Source organism: Akebia trifoliata, unplaced genomic scaffold (genome assembly GCF_017979445.1).
Source record: "Akebia trifoliata isolate Shusen 1 unplaced genomic scaffold, ASM1797944v1 Contig00256, whole genome shotgun sequence".
Taxonomy (NCBI): Eukaryota; Viridiplantae; Streptophyta; class Magnoliopsida; order Ranunculales; family Lardizabalaceae; genus Akebia; species Akebia trifoliata.
The window spans coordinates 12352-34666 of NW_028236905.1; the positions used below are offsets into that span (position 1 = coordinate 12352).

Sequence of the window (22315 nt, forward strand, 5' to 3'; positions counted from 1 at the left end):
ATTATAAGTATCGAGTTTCTTAATGGGCTTCCCATCTCACCTTCCTATTGCAGTCTAGATTCAGAGCAGGTGATATAGAGTGGATTGCATTGATAAAGAAATGAGTTATGAATTAGTGTTTAGTGACCGAAGATCGATCTAGAGGTCTGATTGGCAGCTTATGTTGTAAATTATAGCTATGGATTGGCAACAATATCCGGCTTAATGGCCAATTATGAATTGTATAATTAAGATAGTTGGTGAGTTATTTTAGATGTTCTGGTTAGAATATTGTATACAGTGGATATGTAGATCATATAGGAATGGAAATATTTGATGCAGATGTATGAGGATGGGATATCTGTTTATTTTAGCTTATGCTGTGATTTAGATATTTAGTCGATAAAACATAATTAATTTAGATTTTGAAGAAAAAAATTAATCTGAGGCATTTTTTATCTAATGAAAGATCCACATATTCAGAGTTGGAATGTTTGGATCTCAGGGCGGCGTGACAAACATAAAGGTTGAAGAGCTTGAAGATGACAGATTTTTGGGAGAACAATCAAGGGCTTTTTGCTAGAGTTTGAATATGAAAGAATTTAAGTCATTTTTCGTAAGTCTATAAGATAAGATTGAGGTCAAGGGATAGAGGGGTATCTCATATATTTACTAAAACATGGAGAGGAATCTCTAATAAAATGAGTGTAGCAAAGAAAGGACGTTGAGACGGATAAGTAGAAAGAATATGAAAGATAAAATATAAAAAAATACGCGATGAACTAAGAAAAAGTTGGCTGAGATGGTTCGAGCATGTTAAACAGAGAGCGATTACAAACATAATTAAAATAAATATTCAAGTTGAAGGTCCTAAAAGGGCAAGAAGAAGACCCAAAAGAACGTTGATAGAAATAGTGAAAACATATATATAGCTCTCTCTCAATAACATGAGGCATAGCTTTGGAAAAAGTGAAATGGAGGAATAAAATTCATTTAGTAGATAACACAAGAATATCTGTAAGATCTGTAAAATAATGTATCTCGACATAATTCAACGATAGAGTGGTAAAACAACAATATTATATATATTCCAAATTCATCCAATGATACACAAAAGTCCTTCATTTTATAACATATATGAAATGGGATCTCCTGTCATTTTCTTTGTTTGAATTCGAATCCCATTCTATCACTTAAGCAACTTCACATTTATCTGATGAAGATGGAGATGAAACAGGAAGAGAGGTAGAGCCCCTCTTGTCAGCTGGGGCCATTGCAAGGTAATGTAGTGCAATTGCAACATCGCTAATCAATGGACGAAGGGCAACTGCCTCTTGGAGACACATGAAAGCAATAGCAATTGCTTGATAGAATCCTCTCATTGGGAAGTCCCCTTGAAGAAGTGGATCTGCCAACCGTGGGTACTTCCTTTGGTCCTTGAGAAATGGTCGTGCCTGTTCAACAAAATAACAACATCAACACCAAGTAAATATCGGAGAAACAATATAAAGAAATGATTTGTAATGACAGTTTCAATCAACTCAAATGTAAACTAGACATGAACGCATTGTTGGCCTTGGATAGATATATAAGGTACATGGCAAGGCTCACTCATTTGTAAAGTTGATCCCTTAACATTATGAAAATGCATGTAGAAGCTCAACATCCATTGCTTATCAAAGAAATTTTAGGTGTTTAACTAAAAATCAACAAGCACGATTTGATAAAAATAAAATGATGGGAATGACCTCATAAGGTTTATGTTAGACTAAACCCTATGATTCGAAGTATAAATCAAGCAAGAACACAAGAATCTCACATGACACAAAATATACGTGGTTCGGTCAAAGAATCGACCTACGTCCACGGGCGAAAACGGCGATTTCACTATATTAACCAAAGAAGAACACGGTTACAATTTCTCTCTGTTTCTCGTATATTTCTCTCACCCTTTAGGGTTTCATCTCTTACCCTTTATATACTCAGGATTACAAAGAGGTTAAACGGGTCGGATCCAAAACCAAACCAAATGGGCCCAAAAAGATTCAAAACCAAACCAAACCAAATGGAAACCCCACACATTACCAATTAAACGGGTCATGTGGGTTGTTAACGGATCTCAAAAGATCCGAGTTGAATCCCCGACAACCCTCCACATACAAGAATAGAAGACATAACCAACAGTTTACAATTCATCCCACCAACTCTTCTAGAAACTACGAGCCCTCTTATCGACTACCTCTAAAATAGTAAGTTTTGTTTCATCGATTACCCTTGCATACTTGACCTGGCAATCACTGAGGGATCTATGAGCAAAAAAATGATTCAATCTAGAGATATCTGGAGTGCAATTTTGATGAACCCCACTTTAGAGACTCCGCATAACCATTGGTCCACAGATTTTTTTCACACGTTGTGAATTTGTTCTTCCAAAACTAAACTCAATAATTAATGGCAATTTAATGGTAACAAATAAAATTTCAAAATCTTTAGGACTCTACATGTGTTAAATCAATTACTATTATACAAAAAAAAAACTATTTATTTTTTTAACAATTAAGTCTAAAAAAAAAAAAAATTTAGTACTTAAAAAACCGTTGTTTCTTGCATCCATGAAAAGAGAGTTGCTATTGGCACCCCAACTTTACTTATCACACTCCAATTAAAAAAAAATAAGTAAACGATTGAGAATAAGTAAAAGTCGGGTTGCATGCAAGTATGAACTCTCCCTCACAGCTAAGTTTTTTATTTTCTATTTTTTACATGAAATTATTTGAATGAGTGCTATAATGTTTTGTATTGTTGAGATTATAATTTTGGCCAAACCTTTGTAACCAATTAATATTTAATACTAAAAAAAAAAAAAAAAGACTCCAACTCCAACAAGTTCAACCAATTAATACTTAAAAAAATGTTGATTTTCTCAGTCCTTCAGAGTCCATTTTAAAACTAGTCTTAATTGTCCCTTAAGTCGAGTCAAGTCGACAACTTTTGAGTTGACATAGACAAATCAAAAAAAAAAAAATTAAATCTTTAAATAACATAAATAATAAAAATATTTATTTTTGTTCTATATATATGTTTTGCTCGACTTGATGCCTTTGAAATTGACCCGGACTGAATCGACAAGTTGACTCATTATTTTTAGAGTTGGTTTAGTAAATTGATTCAATTAATGGATTTTCTTATAGGATTAACGTAACTCTTGTTTTGCCAAAACCAACCTATCGTGACTATCACTACAGTAAAATATGGCTATAGCGACGGTCGAGACCGTCGGTAGTTGTCCCTAAATAGTCCATCGCTGAATGTACATGAGTTATAGCGACAGCCGCGCTGGCCGTCGCTATAGAGTATTATTTAAAAAAAAAAACATTTGTCATTTAGCTACGGTTTTGGCCGTCCCTGTAAAAGCTTTAAAAAAAAAAAAAATTATTTTACACCAGCCCCCTCATGTATTGTTGAATATTGGAAATACCCCTATGTTTTGAAATTAATGACCTTGACCCCTATTACCAGTATGAAAAGACCCAAATGCCCCTCCTATCTTCAACTTTAAAAAATCTATTTACCAATCCAAATTCTAATCTACAATTTGAAACTCCTGCAATAAGCATTCCAGATGCATACAAGACAACCTTCACTTGCAAGTTCATCTACTTTGTTTTGTAGAATATAAATAAGAAACTATCGGTAGCGTGCCTCCCTCAAATCTACAATACTTCGTCTTACTTGTCGTGATAACAACACTATTTTGTGGCGATGTTTCCCAAATACATATATACTTGTCTAATTCCATTGTGGATTAATTCCAACACTCAGTAACTGCAACCACGAAAAATCAAAAAAATAGAAGATCATAAGTAGAATTTTAAAAAAATCAAAATTTTAAAAGCACAATTGAAGATGAATCTATTGTGCATGAATCGGATCAAGAATTATCCCTACAGATCTGAACAAATCCAATTTCTGAGTTAGCTTTATTGCAACAAAATCGTTGCAAATATCTTATAGATGAAAAATGATAATCTAGGACTAGTTTAGAAACAAATTGCAGTCTAGAATCATACAAATGAAGACGAAATTGAACTATAAAAACCAATCCAAAGACATGATTTCTAGCACTAATTCAGCTAAATATAAAGAACAAACGTGAAATCCATAACATTTAGAAAGAACAGATGAAATAGAACTCACCATCAAGGCCTCCTTCATGGTGATTGGAGCATTTGCAGCAGCCATGGTGCCAAGTGGTTTCGATCGCTGCCAGATCTGAAGCAACCAAGGAAACCTATACATATAAATTGTTCAACAACCAAACTAAGAGATAATATATAGCTCAAATGATGAAATGAGAAGCCATTTAAATACTCACATGTACTCAAATGAAATATTTTGTCATGCAAACTACTGTACCCCAGAAAAAACTAAGTCCTACTTCAAAATACCTCACAAGTACTATCTGCCGACACTCTTTCCCCAGAAAAAACCAAGTCCTACTTCAAAAACCAAGTGCAAACCACACCATAGCTCACAAACCAATTCACCAATTCGAAGGGGTGGGAAGGGGGGAAGGGCATGTAGGTTTGTTCTAGCTAATCACACTGCATGATTAGGCATTAGCCGCTGCTGCTCATCTAAAAGTTTCAGTTCAAATAGAGGAAAAACCACCAAATATCATATTAAAGTTGAATGACCAAATCTGGAAGTAGTCGCAGGGGTTGTCATCGAAGGAGAAAACCTGAGCCCCAGCTGTGAAAGGAGAGATTTTGAAGCCCTCCCATGAAGGGCACTGACCCCAGTTGGAGAGCTGGGAATAGGTGACAAGGGAATGGCCATCTCCGCTAAGGTTGATTCCCAAAAAGGAGCTATGTGTAAACCATATTATGAAGACACCCACAGTTGCTATTCCGACATAGAGCCCAATAACCTGTAAACATGAAGGTTAGAATGATAATTTTGGAATCTAAATGAAGTTCATTTTGACTGAGAGAGAAAACAGCTTTAAGTACCAGATAGCGGAATAAAATCCAAGCGCTGATCAATGAGTCATCACTTCTTCGAGGAGGTTTCTTCATTATATCTTTATCTGGTGGACTGAATCCCAAAGTTGTTGCGGGTGGGCCATCGGTAACGAGATTGACCCACAGAAGCTGCACTGGGATTAGGCCTTCTGGGATACCTAAAGCTGCTGTTAGAAATATAGAGGCGACCTCACAAATATTCGACGAGATCATGTACCTGCAATATTGTGAAGACAGAGAAATGGACCCATATAAAACAAAATTCCAAAGGGGATAAAAACCATACTTGTTACAATTCCAAGCTAGAACACAGATAAACCCACTTGGTATTCCAAAATTTAGAGAAAAAAACTTAATATACAATAATCAGTTTCTGGTATAAAAATATGTTACAATAAAAGAAAATGAGAGGATAAAAGACCAACCAAATCTGACTAGATAATCAAGGATTTGAACAGGCAACAATGAAAGAAAAGCCTCCTACACCATTTCTCTACCAATCCCATTCCCTTGATAAAACCTAGAACTGAATCTAAAACCATAGAGGCCATAAACTACACTGTAGAAAGGAAGAAAATAAACGTTAAAACATACAACCTTCTAGCGTCAATGAAACAAAGCCAAACTCACTCCATTTCCTATACCACTGCTGTAAATACCATTTAAGCCAAAAACTCAACCTTCTTGTTATCTCCAGTAATAACCATAACACGGATGCCGGCTGCTCTACAGTCCTCAATTGCTTTGTGAACCTCTTCTCGAGGAGGGTCTTGTGATGGTTTGGAGTTTAAGATAAACATGGTTAGTCCATGAGAATCCAAAGGAGCAGAGGTACGGAAAATTGTACAGTTGCAAGAAAAAATTCAAAGATTATGCACAGTCACCCTAAGCCCAACCAAGCCAACAAAAATCAGGCCACTTTCAATGTTTGAATAATTGGCGGGATTGAGTAAAAGCTCATGGGCAGGGTGATCCTCATCACCATTATAGGTAGCAAATTCGGAAAGTTCCTCCTTGTACGCGAAACCTAAACAGCATAATGCAGTTGTGGACATTTCATGAAGGGCTTGTAAGATATGAGAAAATGAAATAAAATTACAGTAGCTAAATATTCATCTAAAGGTTTATAAATAAAACCAGTGATTCAAGCCTCATAGAATTCAAAACATTCTTAGGAAATAAGTATTTGAAGAATCTACATCGTTCCCTGTTTTTGCAGTCTTCTTTATCTCCGCAACAAGCTTCTTTTCCTGTCATAGAGGTGGCTCAAGGTAAATTGAACACAAACTTTTAACTCTTTAGAGGTACATATAGATGGACTAGAAATCAGATAAAATCTGAAAATTCTTAATATACTTATAATTAAAATGCACTAATTTCCTTCTCAATACTTGAAACAAGATAAAAGGTCAACAAGAACAACTAGTGTGAGTACAAATAGTAAATACTCTTGAGAGCTAATCCTTTAGACCTCCAAATTCTCAGTTCTTTGATGCATAACTAAAATAGCACAATTAAAAAAATGATAATAGTAACAATAGAAGTAGTAGAGAGTGTCAACCAATGCTTAGAATTTTTTAAAATTTTAAAAAATCCTAACTGAAGTAGCTCCCTTTTTTATTGTTACTCCATTTGCACTCCATCTATGAGAATTGGCACCCCACATGGGATTCCCCATCAAAAGCCCAGGAGCAACCTATACTTAAAAACAAGTAGTAACTTACGCTTATATACAAAAGATACTATTGCTTATATTTGCTATTGAAATAGAGAAAATAAAATCTTCACAAACTTCAATCCAAAGAAGACTAAATAAAAAAGAAAATGTCATGTACAAAACAAAATTTCTATATTATGGTGAAAAATCACACCATTCATACAAACCTGATTCCCCGAAGTTTTAGAAATTCGTTCTTATTCCTAAAGGGCCTCTTCAACTTTCTGCACTGCAGCTCTGGCATTCTCAATTTGAACACGAACAAAAGCCCTTTCCTTGTCAACTAGTCTTTTGGCATCTTCTGAAGCCTGGAAATAATCACACTAAATCCAGTAAAAGAAAATACAAATATATGTGAATAATATACATGAGGAAAAACAAGTATATTTGAGAATTATTTCAAATGGTTATCATTTTTGTTTTTAAATCTAGGAAAAATAATCAAATCAACAGTTTATATAAATTCTGGGGAGATTGAAGATTGGATCTAAAGCAACCTTATCTTAAATGTTCCAGTAACCTCAATGATTACACATTGTTCAGTTTCAACTACAAAAATGCATGATTAATTTATGATTTTCCATAAGTTGCTTTCCTTACTTACATCTTTATGCAGTTTCCAGTCACTTGTTTTCTTTGATTTCATGATTGCTATAACCTGTATTTTACGTCCTTATACAGACTTTAAATCGAACATTTGAAGAACATTTATTAATATCACACACCTCAAAACCCCTAAGCTCCACATTTAAGGATTCAAAGGAGGAAAATAAATAATTTATACAATTTTACACATTAACCATCAAATAAAATGTAGCAAAAATTAATCAATCAAAGATCAAAGGAAAGAGTGGGTGATCCAGAGATTTGTTAATGAAATTAGTTACATTTTTTAACTAATTGAGAAGTAAACAAATATAAATAATAAAATCTGTAGATCTGGAAACTACGCGAGCCAAACTGAGTTGGGGATCTTCATAGAGGACTCAAACGAAAGCAAGAGAGGCATGCAAGACCTGGCATCTGACTGAAACAGATGATTAAAGTGAAATTAGGGTTCAATTTTTCAAATTAGGGTTCTTATAACCTTAAAACAATCCAAATTGAGATGGAGAGAACTAACCGAACTACTTATTTTTTACTTCAAATATTATTGATTTTTTTTTCTAAAGAAGAAGAGTATATATTAAAAAAAAGGTGCAGAAGAAGAGAGAAAATATAGTCAAATTCTAGATTGAGATGGAGTACTTATTTTCGATTTCAAATATCATCGATTTTATTGATCTATGCGAGAAAATCAAGAAAGGGTATTTTGATGGTGAGAGAGGTGGAGAACAAGAGAGAGAACAGAGAGATTGAGAAGAGAGTTAAATTCGTGCAATAAAAAATTTGCTAGACTTATAGCGACGGCTAAACAATATGACCGTGGCTAAATGTGTTTATAGCGACAGATGGGAAATGGCCGTCACAAAAAGTCGTCGCTATAGACTGAATTTCCTGTAGTGTATGGTTAATATTTGTATTAAGGATTCAAAATTTATCCTCAAGTTGTAAATAAAAAATTTACATTCGTACAATTACAATTAACAAAATCATAAATTTCAAATTCAGTACTTTAAAAAAAATATGCATATGAATAAAAATGTATAGTCTAATAAAAAAATTGGGAAAAGATTTAGAGTTCTAACTTATGTAGGAGAAAAAGACTATCAAGAAGATTGCGGAAGATGAAGACAGAGGTGAGAACAACGATCCAATTATCACTCTAAATTAGTATAATCATTGAGGTTATTTTTGGAAAAATAGAAATCGTTGGTTTGCTTATTACACCCCAACTTTTTAATTATTTATCACACCCCAATTAAAGAGGAGAGAAAGAAAGAGTTCATATTTGCACCCCAACTTTTACTTATTCTCAATATTTACTTATTTTTTTTTAATTAGAGTGTAAAAAGTAAAGTTGGGGCGTGAATAGCAGCTCTCTTATTATGGATGCAAGAAACCATGATTTTTTTAGTATTAATTTGTTTTTAAGAATTAATTGTTAAATTTTTTTTTTTTTTCGTATAGAGTTCTAAAGATTTTGTAATGTTATTCTTTACCCTTAAATTACTATTAATGATTGAAGTTAGTTTTGGAAGAACAAAATCACAGCGTGTGAGAGAAAATCTGTTAAATTTACCATGCCACGTGAACCATCGGGTATGCGGGGTCTCTAGAGTGGGGGTCACCAAAATCGTACTCAGTTGATAGAGTTTGTTGGTGGCATGTACATGTATCGGTGCTTCACATCTTTCTTTTTTTTTATAGAACGCTGAAATCACCTCAATATTTATTTTTTGTTTTTCTATAGTTCTAGCCATAAGTTTTTTTTGAATATTTTGGGGTTATTGGGCCTGTTGAACGTCCCACACTACAGTTTTTAGAGGATATAAAAGATTTGGTGTTAAAGAAAATAACAAATTACCTTTTGGAAGGTTAGGTTGGTACTTGGAAATAGAAATGGAAATATTTGATGTAGATGCGTGATCGAGGATGGGATATATCTATGAATAATTGGGTATATGAAGTGTGAATATGCCTGCATTGTTCTATCAACAATAATTTTCATAAGTTATGTATTTATATCTGTGTTTTATCCTCCGCTCTGATTTAGATATTTTGTAGATAAAAAATAAGATTTATTTACGAAAAAGTGATCAACTTTTGACGAATTTACAATTCCGGTTGGCTCACTGTTCATAATTATCAAAACATGAATGATAATGAATCCGGGGGGTTTTAACGTGACTATTTCACAGGTTTAAAGTGACAATTGTCACTTTAAACCACCGAAATAGTCTCTTCGTTCGGATTTTTTTTTAAACGAAAATGTGATTGCTCACATTTTGGTAATTAAAATGAATAGTGAGTTGGAATCGTAAATAACTTATTTTTAGCTCACAAAATAGTAATTCACTAAAAAAATAATGAATTTCTATTTTCAAAAAAAAAAAAAAAAAAAAAAACTAATCTCAGGCATTTTCGATCTGAGAGAAGTAACTAGTTTTCAAGTCTATTGGTCTACTTCATTCAATATTCCGGTGAGTGTCTTGAAAAAAATAGAAAATGCTCTCAATAACTTTCTTTGGAGGGGTCCTTCTCTTTTAAGGTCTATCCATCCTATCAGTTGGGCAAGTGTATGTAAACCATATGATAAAGGAGGTCTTGGCATTCGACGCCTAAGGGATATAAATAAATTGGGATAGCAAAGTTGTTTTGGAGAGTGGTGGAAAATAAATCCTCTTGGGCAGATTGGATGAGGAAGAGATATGTGGGGGATTCGGATATTGGGGGATGTCAGCAAGCAAATAATGCTTCTAGGGCGTGCAGAGGCATTTTAAGGGAGAGAGAATTTGTTTGGAAGCATGTTCGCTTTTTAATTGGTAATGGGGAAGACACTTGTATTTGGAGAGAACCTTTGCTTCAAGAAGGGAGCATAATATCTAGATTTGGCAATCGAATTATTAATCAATTTGATAATCATTTAAATGCAAAGATCAAGGATTTTATTGTCGACAAGAAGTGGATTTTCCCAAGACCTTACAATGACCGAATGAAATTAGTCATTGATCATATTACATCCAATCCAATTCCGAAAATATTGATGAGGGACAGAGTTGTTTGGAGCTTGACAGCAAATGGCCAGTTCACATCGAAATCAGCACATGAGATGTTAATTGAAGGGCAAGGTTCAGTTGGTTGGAAAAAAATTATATGGAATAAGAACCGTATTCCAAGATTTTCCTTTATTACTTGGTTAGCTGTACAAAAGAAGCTTTCAACTGTTGAAAATCTGAATAAGAAGGGGTTCAAATGGGTGTCACGGTGCTCCCTGTGTGGTAACAATCAAGAGATGAATGACCATCTATTTTTTCGATGTCCATATACGCAATGGATTTGGATCCAATGTTTAAAGAAATTTGGAATTAACAGAGTTGGAACAGGATCAATAGAAGATGAATTGCAAGTGATTAACAGTGTGCGGTTCAAATGTAATCAGATTATGCATATGTTATACTTAGCATTTTGTGCAGTTATTTATTATTGCTGGAAGGAATGGAATCAACGTATAGTTGCGGAAGTTCAGTCTGCAAAGGAGATAGTGTTGAATCAAGTGGGAGAGGTGGTGAAGAAATGTTTTGATGGAGCAGAAATTGAAGATGATTCGAGAAACATAACAGTGTATATCATGAATAAATGGAGATGCAGCTACTCAGTCATCAAACCAATGCTCAAACATTTTTTTTTGGGGTACACCGGAGGAGAATGAAGTCAAGATAAACACAGATGGAGCGAGTTCTCAGCATGGGTCGGGATTTGGATTCATAGGCAGAAATAATGTGGGAGAATTTCTTTTTGCAAGGTGGAGTAATACGGATTCTGCAGATATAGTTCAGATTGAGCTTCAAGCTATTTTAGAGGCTATGAGATATGCAAGGATGAAGGGAATTCAACGAATTATAATCTCCTCTGATTCTTTATACTCAATTAAAAGTATTAAGCATGAAATCGAGCCTTCATGGAAGTATAGTGAAATTCTGCTAGAAATTTCAAAACAAATCGAATTTTTTGTAAAATGTACTTTTGAATGTTATTGGAGAGAAACAAATAGGGCGGCGGATTACTTAGCAAAATTGGGATGCTATTCGAATAATTATTTTATTATGGAAGAGAGGAGTAATGTTCCTCAAGATCTAGTGAGAATTATTGAGGAAGATTTAATGTGTATGTACACTCGTTAGTAGTGTTTTCAGGGTGGGGTCCCTTTAATCCCAGCTTATCAATCAAAAAAAAAAAAAGATGAATATATGAGCCTCGATCATCAAATGATCAAAAATCAATGCCGCATTTCGTCATTGTAATGAGCTCTAGCTTCGATCCGATCATAGTAAATACCAATCTTGTTTGGGTTCCTCACAACTAATTTGAGTTCAAATTTGTAGTGAAGTATGTTATCGCTAGTGAGATTGAATTCAGTGAGAGAAGCATCGATGACAAGGAATTTAACTTTGGAAGGACGAAGGACTAGCCAAAATACGAGGACTGCGATGCCCACGATAAGGACAATGATGATTGGGTTGCTGGTTGTGGTTGTGGTGGTGGTGGTGCTGCTGTTGTGGGCACTACTTGCAGATAATGTAGCAGTTTCCCTTTAACGAGGATCATGAAAGAGTCTTACTCCTTCGGTTGTTTCAAATTGTGCTGTCAAATACCGTCCAAAACATAGCACAAAAGTAGATGTTTAGGAAACATGATCATAAAGTAAAAGTAGATGTTTAGGAAATATGATCATAAAGTATTCTAAGTATATAATACTTGAAAATAAAAATGAAAAATGGAAATAACAAACCTATAACAAGGCCTCTCTGGTTTATCTCTTAGATGTCACTATATAATTATAGGATTGCCAAACTATTTCTGGCAAAAGCACAACTTTCAACATGTCTTCCAAGAACTTCAAGTATTCTACATTGTTTGGTGACGAGTCATATATTTTTAACACAAAATGATGGGAATGACCTCGTACGGATTACCATTCGTTCTAGCTCTGCTAGAAGCCACGATCTTTCTTATCGACTAAGAATAATAACTTTTATTTCATCGACAACATTTCCAAATTCCAATTTATAGAAAATCAAACCTCCGATGGATTCACATCCAAGAAAGGAGAAAAAAAAAAGTAAAGAGCAAGGGAGAAAATTACTCAAGAAACTAAATATTGTTCTTTAATTGGCCTCCTGGTGTCGATGACCCTTCGCCCTGTGATTAGCTCTGGTAAAACAACTCCAAAACTAAAAATATCTGATTTCAAGGTCAGCTAACCTATTCTTGCATACTCTGGGGCACAATACCCATATGTCCCCACCACTTTTGAGGATAGATGAGTCTTATCTCCCGTAGGACCAAGCCTTGCAAGACTGGAATTTGAGAGTTTCGGAATGAACCCTTTGTCCAACAAAATGTTGGACGATTTCAGATCACGATGTATTACAGGGGGATTGGCCTTGTCATGCAAATATTCCAAACCATTAGCGGCTCCTGCTGCTATCTTCATTCTTGTATACCAGCCTAATGACTTCTGGTCCGGTGCAAGATCTACAAACAAATATGGGACATGTATTGAAACGTGTGACGCCCATTGAATTATTGCAAATTCGGAAGAAGATTATTATTATAATGTTTTTTTTTTGTGGATAAATATCGTGAAATTAAATTTTTTTGTAGAATTGATGACATACCTAGTAGATGATCTTCTAGAGACCCCAATGGCATATACTCGTAAACCAAGAGGCTCTAATCTCCATCAACACAATGTCCAATGAGATTAACCAGATTTTGATGGTGAAGGATACCCAAATGTTAAAACCTCAACAAGAAACTCTTTGTTGCCTTGCAACCCATTCCTGTTAGGTTGCTTAATAGCCACAAGCTGAATGATGAACCAAAATCAGCCCTAAGTTCCTTCAATTATTGCAACAACAAAAAAAAGGTCCCAATTCAGTTCAGGTTTAGTTCACATTTATCTTCCCACTATTCTAAAGGTGCCCCTTGTATACTCTTCCAAACACCTTCTCCCAGTAGACATTCTGGATGACAACTCTGAGTTGCTTCAGCGAGCTCAAGAAAGGTGAATGTTTTATCTGCAAGTACTTCTTTGTTTTTGTTTTCATGTGTAGTCTTTTGATTAGGATTCTCTACAAAAGAAAGTGTGGATCATCAAAATTTTGAACTATTTTATATATATATATGGGAAATGTTCAACACCCTAAGCTTTACCCTACACTTTAACAAACGTGTTTTATCCTACATGGGTTACAAGTTTTGGAATGGGCTGATTTTTGGTGAGGATGATCTCTATGATTAGAAGATCATCCTCACCAAAAATCAGCCCATTCCGAAATTTTTAGCCCCATGTTTACAAGTTGAAAATCGTGGACCGTTGATCGATTGTAAAACTTGCTAAATAAATGTAGAGATTAAGATTAAGAAATGGACTTTGGGTAAGTCGAATTCGTTCCATAGGGACAATGAGGATTCAAAGATTCATTCGGTTAGAAACCAAAACAAAGTTTTGAAACAGATTGATTTAAAAACAGAATTGATTTGTTGCACAAATGAAATGAAAATTACTTGCAATTGAAATTAAAAACAGAAAATAGAGAGTGAAAATCTATGAGAGAAAGCTTAGAGAAGTCAATCAAACCTTTGCAAATCATCCATAATATAGATTAGTTCTAAGAGATAACTCAATCCATAGAGCAAGTCATTGCTCATTGATCGGAAGGTGAAACAATTGAACCATTGAAAGTAATCAAAAGCTATCCATGAAAATACTAATATGATTTAGATTGCCTAACTTATCTTCTTATTTTTCACAGAGCATAGCCATTCTTGAACTTATCTAAGTAATAGCTATCTAAGTTGGATCAAACTATAAGCTAGATTATCTTAATCATAAGAGAACTTTCAGAATAATAAACATGTAAACAAAGTAAGAATCTAAAACTATATTAGAGGGATGAATTTGCTATGGCTTTCTTAACTTCTCTAATAAGAATTTAGCCAATCATCGCAAGAATTAAAATTGCAGAAATTAATAAAAGAGCAAAGAACATGGGTGAAGAAGATGATGATCAATCTGAAATTCTTCTTCTATATCTCTCCAAAGAATTACAAAAATAATGAAATCCCACTCTTGATGTTCTCACTACACTCAAGAGCTTTCTCACAAGGAAATTACAGAGAATTCTAAGAAAGAAAAATAAAAAATTATGGAAGAAGAGAAGAGGAGAAGAGCCCCTTTCTCTAAAATCAACCTCCCAATTTATAATGTTCGTATTCGGGTAATCAGGGTGATTTGGCGGATAATTCGATTCAAATGACCCAATCAGTTACAACCACCGAAGCTTCTAGAAGTTTCTGTAAAAATCTCGAAGATAAATTCCTCGAAATGACCGCGGCGCGGTGACATGGCGCCCAAAATCCTCGAGATTTTGTCAGATGCTTCCTTTTTGCTCGCATGTTGTAACAGTAATTATTATTTCTTTTGTTGATTTCCGAATGTGCCCTTTTCACCTGAAATTAGTAACAAACTATTGTTAGTCACATTAATTTGGGATTTAATAAAATTTATTATTATTTTAAGGGAACTAGTATTTATACGATGGTAATCTCAATGAAATTATGGTCCCAAAGTGAGATTATTGGGACCTTATCACACCCCCAAACCTCAATTTTGCTAGTCCGAGCAAAACTTAAATCTAAACAATTCCTCTTTCGTGAGGTTCCCGACTGTATTTAGCTTATGCAGTAAGCCCTTGAACCCCTAGGTTACCCCTAGTGGACGAGTTTGACTCGTGAGGGTTTGCAGTGAATATCCCACAAAATTCTAACATTTTAAAAGATAACAACTTCAAAATTATTGTATATAATGCCATCACACCAATTTTCAAAATTCAGTCAAAGGTCTATTTGAGCATAAATTCTTTTTATTCCTCATTTTCAGAAATATCTTGAGTGTGTGCACAAATTTTTCTGATTGTAACATAGGTTTTTCGGAACAAGGTTTCCCTTCTTAACTGCTAAGATGGTTGGGTCTGCCTAACTTCTAACTCGGAACTGAGCCTCCTGTCTGGGATTGTGAGAAGTATGGATGTTTACTTTAATACCTCTAAGGGGCTTTATCTGTGATATTCCAATGTACTCACGTTTTTACCATTGACGGCTTTCACTCTATTGAACTATTTTGGTCTCATTGGACTCTTTTCACAATTTGCACTTTTTCAGTTCTAACCTTCACATCTTTCTGCTTTTCTTTTCAACATTTTTCATGCTTTATCATTTTTTCGATATTCTTTTTTTTTTTTCAAAAATCAGGTAGCCCTTTTCAAGGTACCCAGTCTAATCCTATGGTTGCTGTCTCAAAAATATCAACTACAGTTCTGTTTTTCTTCTATTCAGCCAACCAAAGGACAAGGAGGTCAAAGTTCAGTATTTTTCAAGCTTTCCCTCTCATTCTAGACAGCGAAGAAGACAACTCTTAATCCAAAATAACATTTTCACTACAATCAGAAGTGACGTGAATTTTGTTTTTCAAAATATCTTGTTTTTGAGGAATAAGAATTTATAAACAAATTGGACATGAGCCTGGTTTAAAAAATTTGTATGATGACAGTACATATAAACATTTTGATGAAGGTATTTTTGAAAATGTACCGAAAACAATGTACAAAAATTTTTAAAAATTGAAATGTGCTATCCCACACCCCCAAACCTAAATTTAGCATTGTCCTCAATGATTAAAGAGTAAAGGTTTAGAGTACACCTGAAAACAGAATTCATTACATCGCAAAAGTTGTGAGAACAACCAAAAGTAGTATTCCGTACAGGATAGAAAAGCTAAAAGGGACACCACACAGAGTTAAAATACAGCAAACCATACATACTAAAATTAACAAAACACATCACCACACACAATCCTTCTTAAAAACACACCATCACACATCACCAGAAACACTCCTACAAGCAAATAGTCTACTCGGAATTGGAACTAGGTGGAGCTCTCGCTCGAGCACATGCACGCTTCTCCTCGTTATAAGCTAATAACTGTCCCTGTTGCTCAATGATTAGTTGCTGATCATCCTTAATAGTCTTCTGACCTTCTTGAATTTCTTTGTAGCGAGAGTTGACTTTTTTCAAGCCTTTGAAAATTTTGGAGAAAGCCGTACGGTGGCCTTTTTGAGGCACTTGAGCGAGCCAAGTATCATCATTGAAATCTGGACTTGGAGTACGAATATCCTCCGGGGCCTGCTCATCAAATTCTTCTCCTGCCCTTCCATACCCACGTGGACTGTCATGTTCGTGCTCCTGCATCAATTCTGGCGTCTACATACCGGGAACACAGGTTTTTAAAGCTCGTCCGCCCACAAATTCCTTGATACCAATAATGCGCCCTTGAGGTGCTAACTCAACGAGAGACACACCTAAACGATGTTGGAGGAGGCGACATACTAAGTGAGGGAGGATCAAGGAACGGTGTTTGTTCGACAAGGCATCGATAAGAGATTCCAAAAGTAGATGGTTCATACAAAACGTGGGATCTCTCGTTTGGATGGCATGAAGGAAATACACGTGTTTGTTATACAACAAAGTAGTGTTTTGAGTGCCGAGTACATTATTGGCAAGCCATCGCCAAGCAACATATTGATCCTCCAAGAGGCTACTAGACTTAAGTGCACTATCTTCGATCTGAATGCTATTGGCCGAAAGGCCTAAACGTGTAAAATAATAATCGAAAGTGTAGAGTGGCATACACGTACCTGACTCAACTTGAGGAATACCAAGAATGGCTTCGATGTCGGATCCATCAATGGTAAATTAGATACCATTAAACTTGACGGTGATGGACGGAGTTGAGGGAGAGGCGGAGATGAATGAACGGTAGAAGATCCGAACGGCCTCCTCGTTAAATTGGGAATTTCCTTTATAAAGGAGAGGGCCCCATCCACGCCGAAAAATCTCATCACCGAATCAAAGTCCAGGGATATCTTCGTAGATATGTGCAATCTCTACTTCGGGAAAAATGGTATTTGTTCTTCGAGCCATCGAGGAAAAATGGTACCAAAACAATCTAGGAACCAAGGAGGTGTTGTGAAAAAAATTTGAGATCGATCAGCCTCGAGATGACAGCGGCGCGGTCTTGGTTAGCCGCGGCGCGGTGAGGTTTCTGCGGCGCGGTCGTTTGGTGATGATGAGTGTTTTGATGATTTTTGTAATTTTTTTGGACTTTTAGATTGGATTTTGTGGAAGAAAAATGAAGGAAAGAAGAAAAATGGAAATGAAGGCTAGATATGGAGAAGAAGAGAAAGATATGGAGAGAGAAAAGTGTGGTAGGGTTTAAGAAGTGTCCAAATTTTTTTTAGGAAAATAAATTTTCCTTTATGCAAAATTCTTGGAAAATAAATTTTCCAAGAAAATTTTTGAAAGAAAAATATTTTTTTTCTAGGAAACTGTCTTGCAAGTGAGAACGTGTTAGATTTACTAGGAAAATAAATTTTTCTTCATAGAAAATCTCTGGAAAATAAATTTTCCAGGAAAATTTTAGAAAGAAAATATTTTTTCCGAGAAAATTTCTTGCAAGAAAGTTTAAAACATTTTACACATTTTTAACCCTTCAAAAGTTAAAAAAATGGATGGAAAGTAGATGAGAAGAATGCATGGAGAATATTTACAGAAATCAAGGGTTGCCTCCCGATGTAGCGCTAAGTTTAATGTCTTCAGCCAGACATGGAATTAGAGCTAATCCTGGTACACAAGATTACTCAGAAATGAGTCTTTTACTGATGAATGAGGGAGATTCTGAAATGGCTTAAGTCTTTGGCCATTGACTTGGAAAATATTTCCATTGGCTGGATTGAGTACCTCGATGTTTCCATGAGGGTGAATATTGTGGATCAAAAATGGTCCAGTCCAACGGGACTTTAATTTCCCGGGAAATAAATGAAGGCGAGAGTTATACAGGAGCACTTTCTGGCCTACGTGGAAAGATTTTCTCTGAATGTGCCTATCATGCCAGATTCTCGTTCGATCTTTGCAAAGTTTTGTGCTATGGTAAGCATCATTCCTTAATTCTTCCAACTCAGTGAGTTGGAGTTTTCTGAGCTCGCCGGCCTTCGCTAGATCAAACTTTTTATGTTTGATCGCCCAATAAGCTCGATGTTCGAGTTCGACTGACAAATGACAAGCTCTACCAAAGATTAAATGATAAGGGGACATTCCTATTGGAGTTTTGAACGCTGTTCTGTAGGCCCACAAGGCATCAGATAATCCTAAGGACCAATCTTTACGAGTCGGATTGACGGTTTTTTCAAGAATGGTTTTGATCTCACGATTAGAAATTTCAACCTACCCACTGGTTTGTGGGTGATACGGAGTAGCTACTTTATGAGTGATTGAATATTTGTGCATCAAACTTTCGGAAACTCGGTTACAGAAATGTTTCCCTCCATCACTAATGATAGCACGAGGGGTACCAAATCGGGCAAACACTGTGTTTTTGAGGAATTGAACAACAACCTTATGATTATTCGTTCGACAAGCTGTGGCTTCAACCCATTTTGACACGTAGTCGACTACGACTAAAATGTATTGGAATCCGTGTGAAATGGGGAAGGGACCCATGAAGTCAATGCTCCAAACATCGAAGATTTCAATGATCAAAATTGGTTGTTGGGGCATCTCATTTCTTCGATTGATTTTTCCTACACGTTGACATCTATCACAAGATTTAGCAAAGAGATGAGCGTCACGAAAGATTGTAGGCCAATAAAAACCACACTGTAAGATTTTAACTGCCGTTTTCTTTCCTCCAAAATGCCCACCACAAGCATGATTGTGGCAAAACTCGAGAATTCCACTCTGTTCTGTCTCATCAACGCACCGACGAATTATCTGGTCTGGGCAGTATTTAAATAAATACGGATCATCCCAGAAGAACCATTTGGCTTGGGCAAGGAAACGCAAACGATTTTGTTTACTCCAAGAGGTGGGAGTTTGACCTGTCACCAGGTAGTTGACAATGTCAACGTACCAAGGTGTGTCAGAATTGGAAATTACCATGATTTGCTCGTCAGGAAAATTTTCAGAAATTGGGAGAGAGTCAGAAAGAGTTTCAACTACTAGCCCTAAATAGGTGGTCTGTAACCACATTCTCGCATCCCTTTTATCTCGAATTTTGAGATCAAACTCTTGAAGAAGAAGGATCCATCGTATCAACCTCGCCTTCGCATCCTTCTTGGCAAGAAGGTATTTCAGCGCTGCGTGGTCAGTGAAAATGACTACTTTGGACCCGATAAGGTAGGAATGAAATTTATCTAAGGCAAAAACTACTGCTAGTAGTTCCTTCTCAGTGGTGGAATAATTGAGTTGGGCATCATTTAGAGTCTTGCTGGCATACTAAATGACATGGGGGAGTTTTTCAACTCGTTGCCCCAATACAACACCTATAGCGTAATCGGATGCATCACACATCACCTCAAATGGGAGATCCCAATTGGGAGGTTGAATAATAGGTGTTGAGGTCAACTTAGTTTTCAACTTCTCAAAGGCGGATAAACAAGGGTTAGAAAACTCGAAAAAAATGTCTTTGGCTAACAGATCACACAGGGATTTTGAAATTTTTCCAAAGTCTTTGATAAACCTTCTGTAAAACCCTGCATGCCCTAGGAACGAACGAACTTCTTTCACAATTCTAGGTGGAGGCAAATTTGCTATAAGATCGACCTTGCTTTATCTACCTCAATTCCTTTATGAGAAATAATATGCCCTAGAACTATCCCAGAGGTGATCATGAAATGACACTTCTCCCAATTTAGCACGAGCTGCTTCTCCTGACATCTTTTCAAAATTAGCTTTAAATGATTCAAACAGTCATCAAAACTCGACCTGAATACAGAAAAATCGTCTATGAAGACTTCAAGAAAGTCTTCGATCATATCAGAAAATATACTCAACATGCACCTTTGAAAGGTGGTAGGAGCATTACATAGCCCAAAGGGCATGCGTCGATAGGCGAAGGTCCCAAATGGACAGGTAAACGTTATCTTTTCTTGGTCTTCAGGAGCAATTGGGATTTGGTTGTATCCCGAATATCCATCAAGAAAATAATAATAGGCATGACCGGCTAAACGTTCAAGCATCTGATCGATGAATGGAAGAGGGAAGTGATCCTTACGTGTCATCGTGTTTAGTTTTCGGTAGTCTATACAAACTCTCCATCCGGTTTGGACTCGAGTAGGTATGAGTTCATTATCCTGATTGGTCACAACTGTGACACCCGACTTTTTAGTGACAACCTGAATTGGACTAACCCATTTACTATCCGAGATGGGGTATATAATACCCACATCTAAAAGTTTGATGACTTCTTTTTAGACTACTTCTTGTAACACCGGATTGAGTCGCCTCTGTGGTTCTTTCGATGGTTTGAAATTTTTCTCAAGATGAATTTGATGCATTACCACAGAAGGATTGATGCCTTTAATATCAGCTATGATCCACCCAATAGCTTCTCGATTTTCGTGAAGAACGTCAAGTAATCGATTTTCTTGTGATTTTTCTAGAGTAGGGGAGATAATGACAGGGAAGGTTTCAGCATTACCCAAAAATACGTATTTCAGCGTATCAGGCAATTGCTTTAACTCAAGCTTTGGAATTTCTTCCACTATTGGGGATGACGAGAGAGAGGACAGACTCTGTACTTTTGGTTACCAATCCATCATAGGGACATATTCAAGAAGAGAGTTCACCATCCTGATGGATTTCTCAGTATCGAACTCAAGGTCGAATTGGCCAAAATACTCTTCAAACGGATCCTTGTTCTCCGTTTCTTTAAAAGTACTACTAACCAGGGTGTCGATCATGTTGACTTCTTCCAAATCATCCATATCAGTAGATTGAAACTTATTTTGAAAGACATTCATTTTAACCTTCATGTCCCCAAATGATAGGGTCATGATACCATTGCGATACTTGATGACTGCATTGAAAGTGGCTAAGAAAGGTCTTCCTAAGATGACTGGAACATGAGAATTTGGGTTAATGACAGGTTTAGTGTCAAGAACTACGAAGTCGGCAGGAAAGTAGAAATCCTTCACTTTGATAATCACATCGTCCACTATTCCCTTGGGAATCTTCACCGATCTATCTGCTAGACTTAGAGTGATATCCGTAGGTTTAAGTTCCCCTAAACCTAATTGCTGGTAGATTGAGAAAAGAAGAAGATTCACACTAGCCCCAAAATCTAATAGACATTTCTCAATCATCGTATCTCCATTGTGTACAGAAATTGTAGGACAGCCTGGGTCCTTGAATTTAGGAATAATTGTCTGCTGAATCAGACAAGAAGATTGGACTGTCATCACAGCCTCTCTTGGCACAAGAGTTTTTCGCTTCACTGTGGTAAGATCCTTGACAAATTTGGCATACGAGGGAATTTGACGAATTGCGTCAAGGAAGGGAATATTTATTTGCACATTTTTGTGCACTTTTAAAATTCCTTCTAATTGTTTTCCCTTTTTGTTGTCTAGAAGTCTATGAGGGAACGGGGCTTTGGGAATGATCACTCGACTCTCGAGAGGAGGAGGTGTTTCCTTGGACTGGTCTTCTTTTTCTGTGGAAGGTGCTCTAGAGGTTGTTTCTTTGGATAGAACCTCCTCAGGCATTTCAACTTTATTGTCCACCAATTTACCAGATCGTAAGGTGTGGACGGCTTGGACAGAATTAGAGGGACCTGCCTGACTATTGATTTCATACTGTCCTCTTGGAACAGTTCCTGCTGGATTAGGCACAGTTTGACTGGGAAACTGGCATTTGTTTTTCTCTCCTATGGATGAAGCTAACTGACCCATCTGAACCTCTAAATTTTTGATTGCTTGTGTAGTAACCCGGTTGGTCTGAGATTGGTTCTGGGTAGTTTGGATTTGTTGCTGTATGAGTTGCTATTGTTGCTTTAATATCTCAGCCATCATTGATTCTAATACTGAGTTTGGTTGAG

At 36.1% G+C, this 22315-nt stretch overlaps 1 long non-coding RNA gene and 1 pseudogene across 3 annotated transcripts; both read right to left on the bottom strand.

Moving 5' to 3' along the window:
* Positions 1–1172: 1172 nt before the first annotated feature.
* LOC147381791 (putative serine/threonine-protein kinase PBL7) lies at positions 1173–21680 on the bottom strand (annotated as a pseudogene).
* LOC147381792 (uncharacterized) lies at positions 3405–5337 on the bottom strand. 3 transcript variants are annotated; one of them, XR_015174360.1, is made up of 4 exons: positions 4992–5336; positions 4355–4909; positions 4177–4251; positions 3405–3804 (listed from the first exon to the last, which is right to left on the bottom strand). It is a non-coding gene; the product is annotated as an uncharacterized LOC147381792 (long non-coding RNA). The 3 variants fall into 3 exon arrangements; XR_015174359.1 differs by having other exon boundaries at positions 4177–4270; XR_015174358.1 differs by having other exon boundaries at positions 4177–4909; positions 4992–5337.
* Positions 21681–22315: the final 635 nt, after the last annotated feature.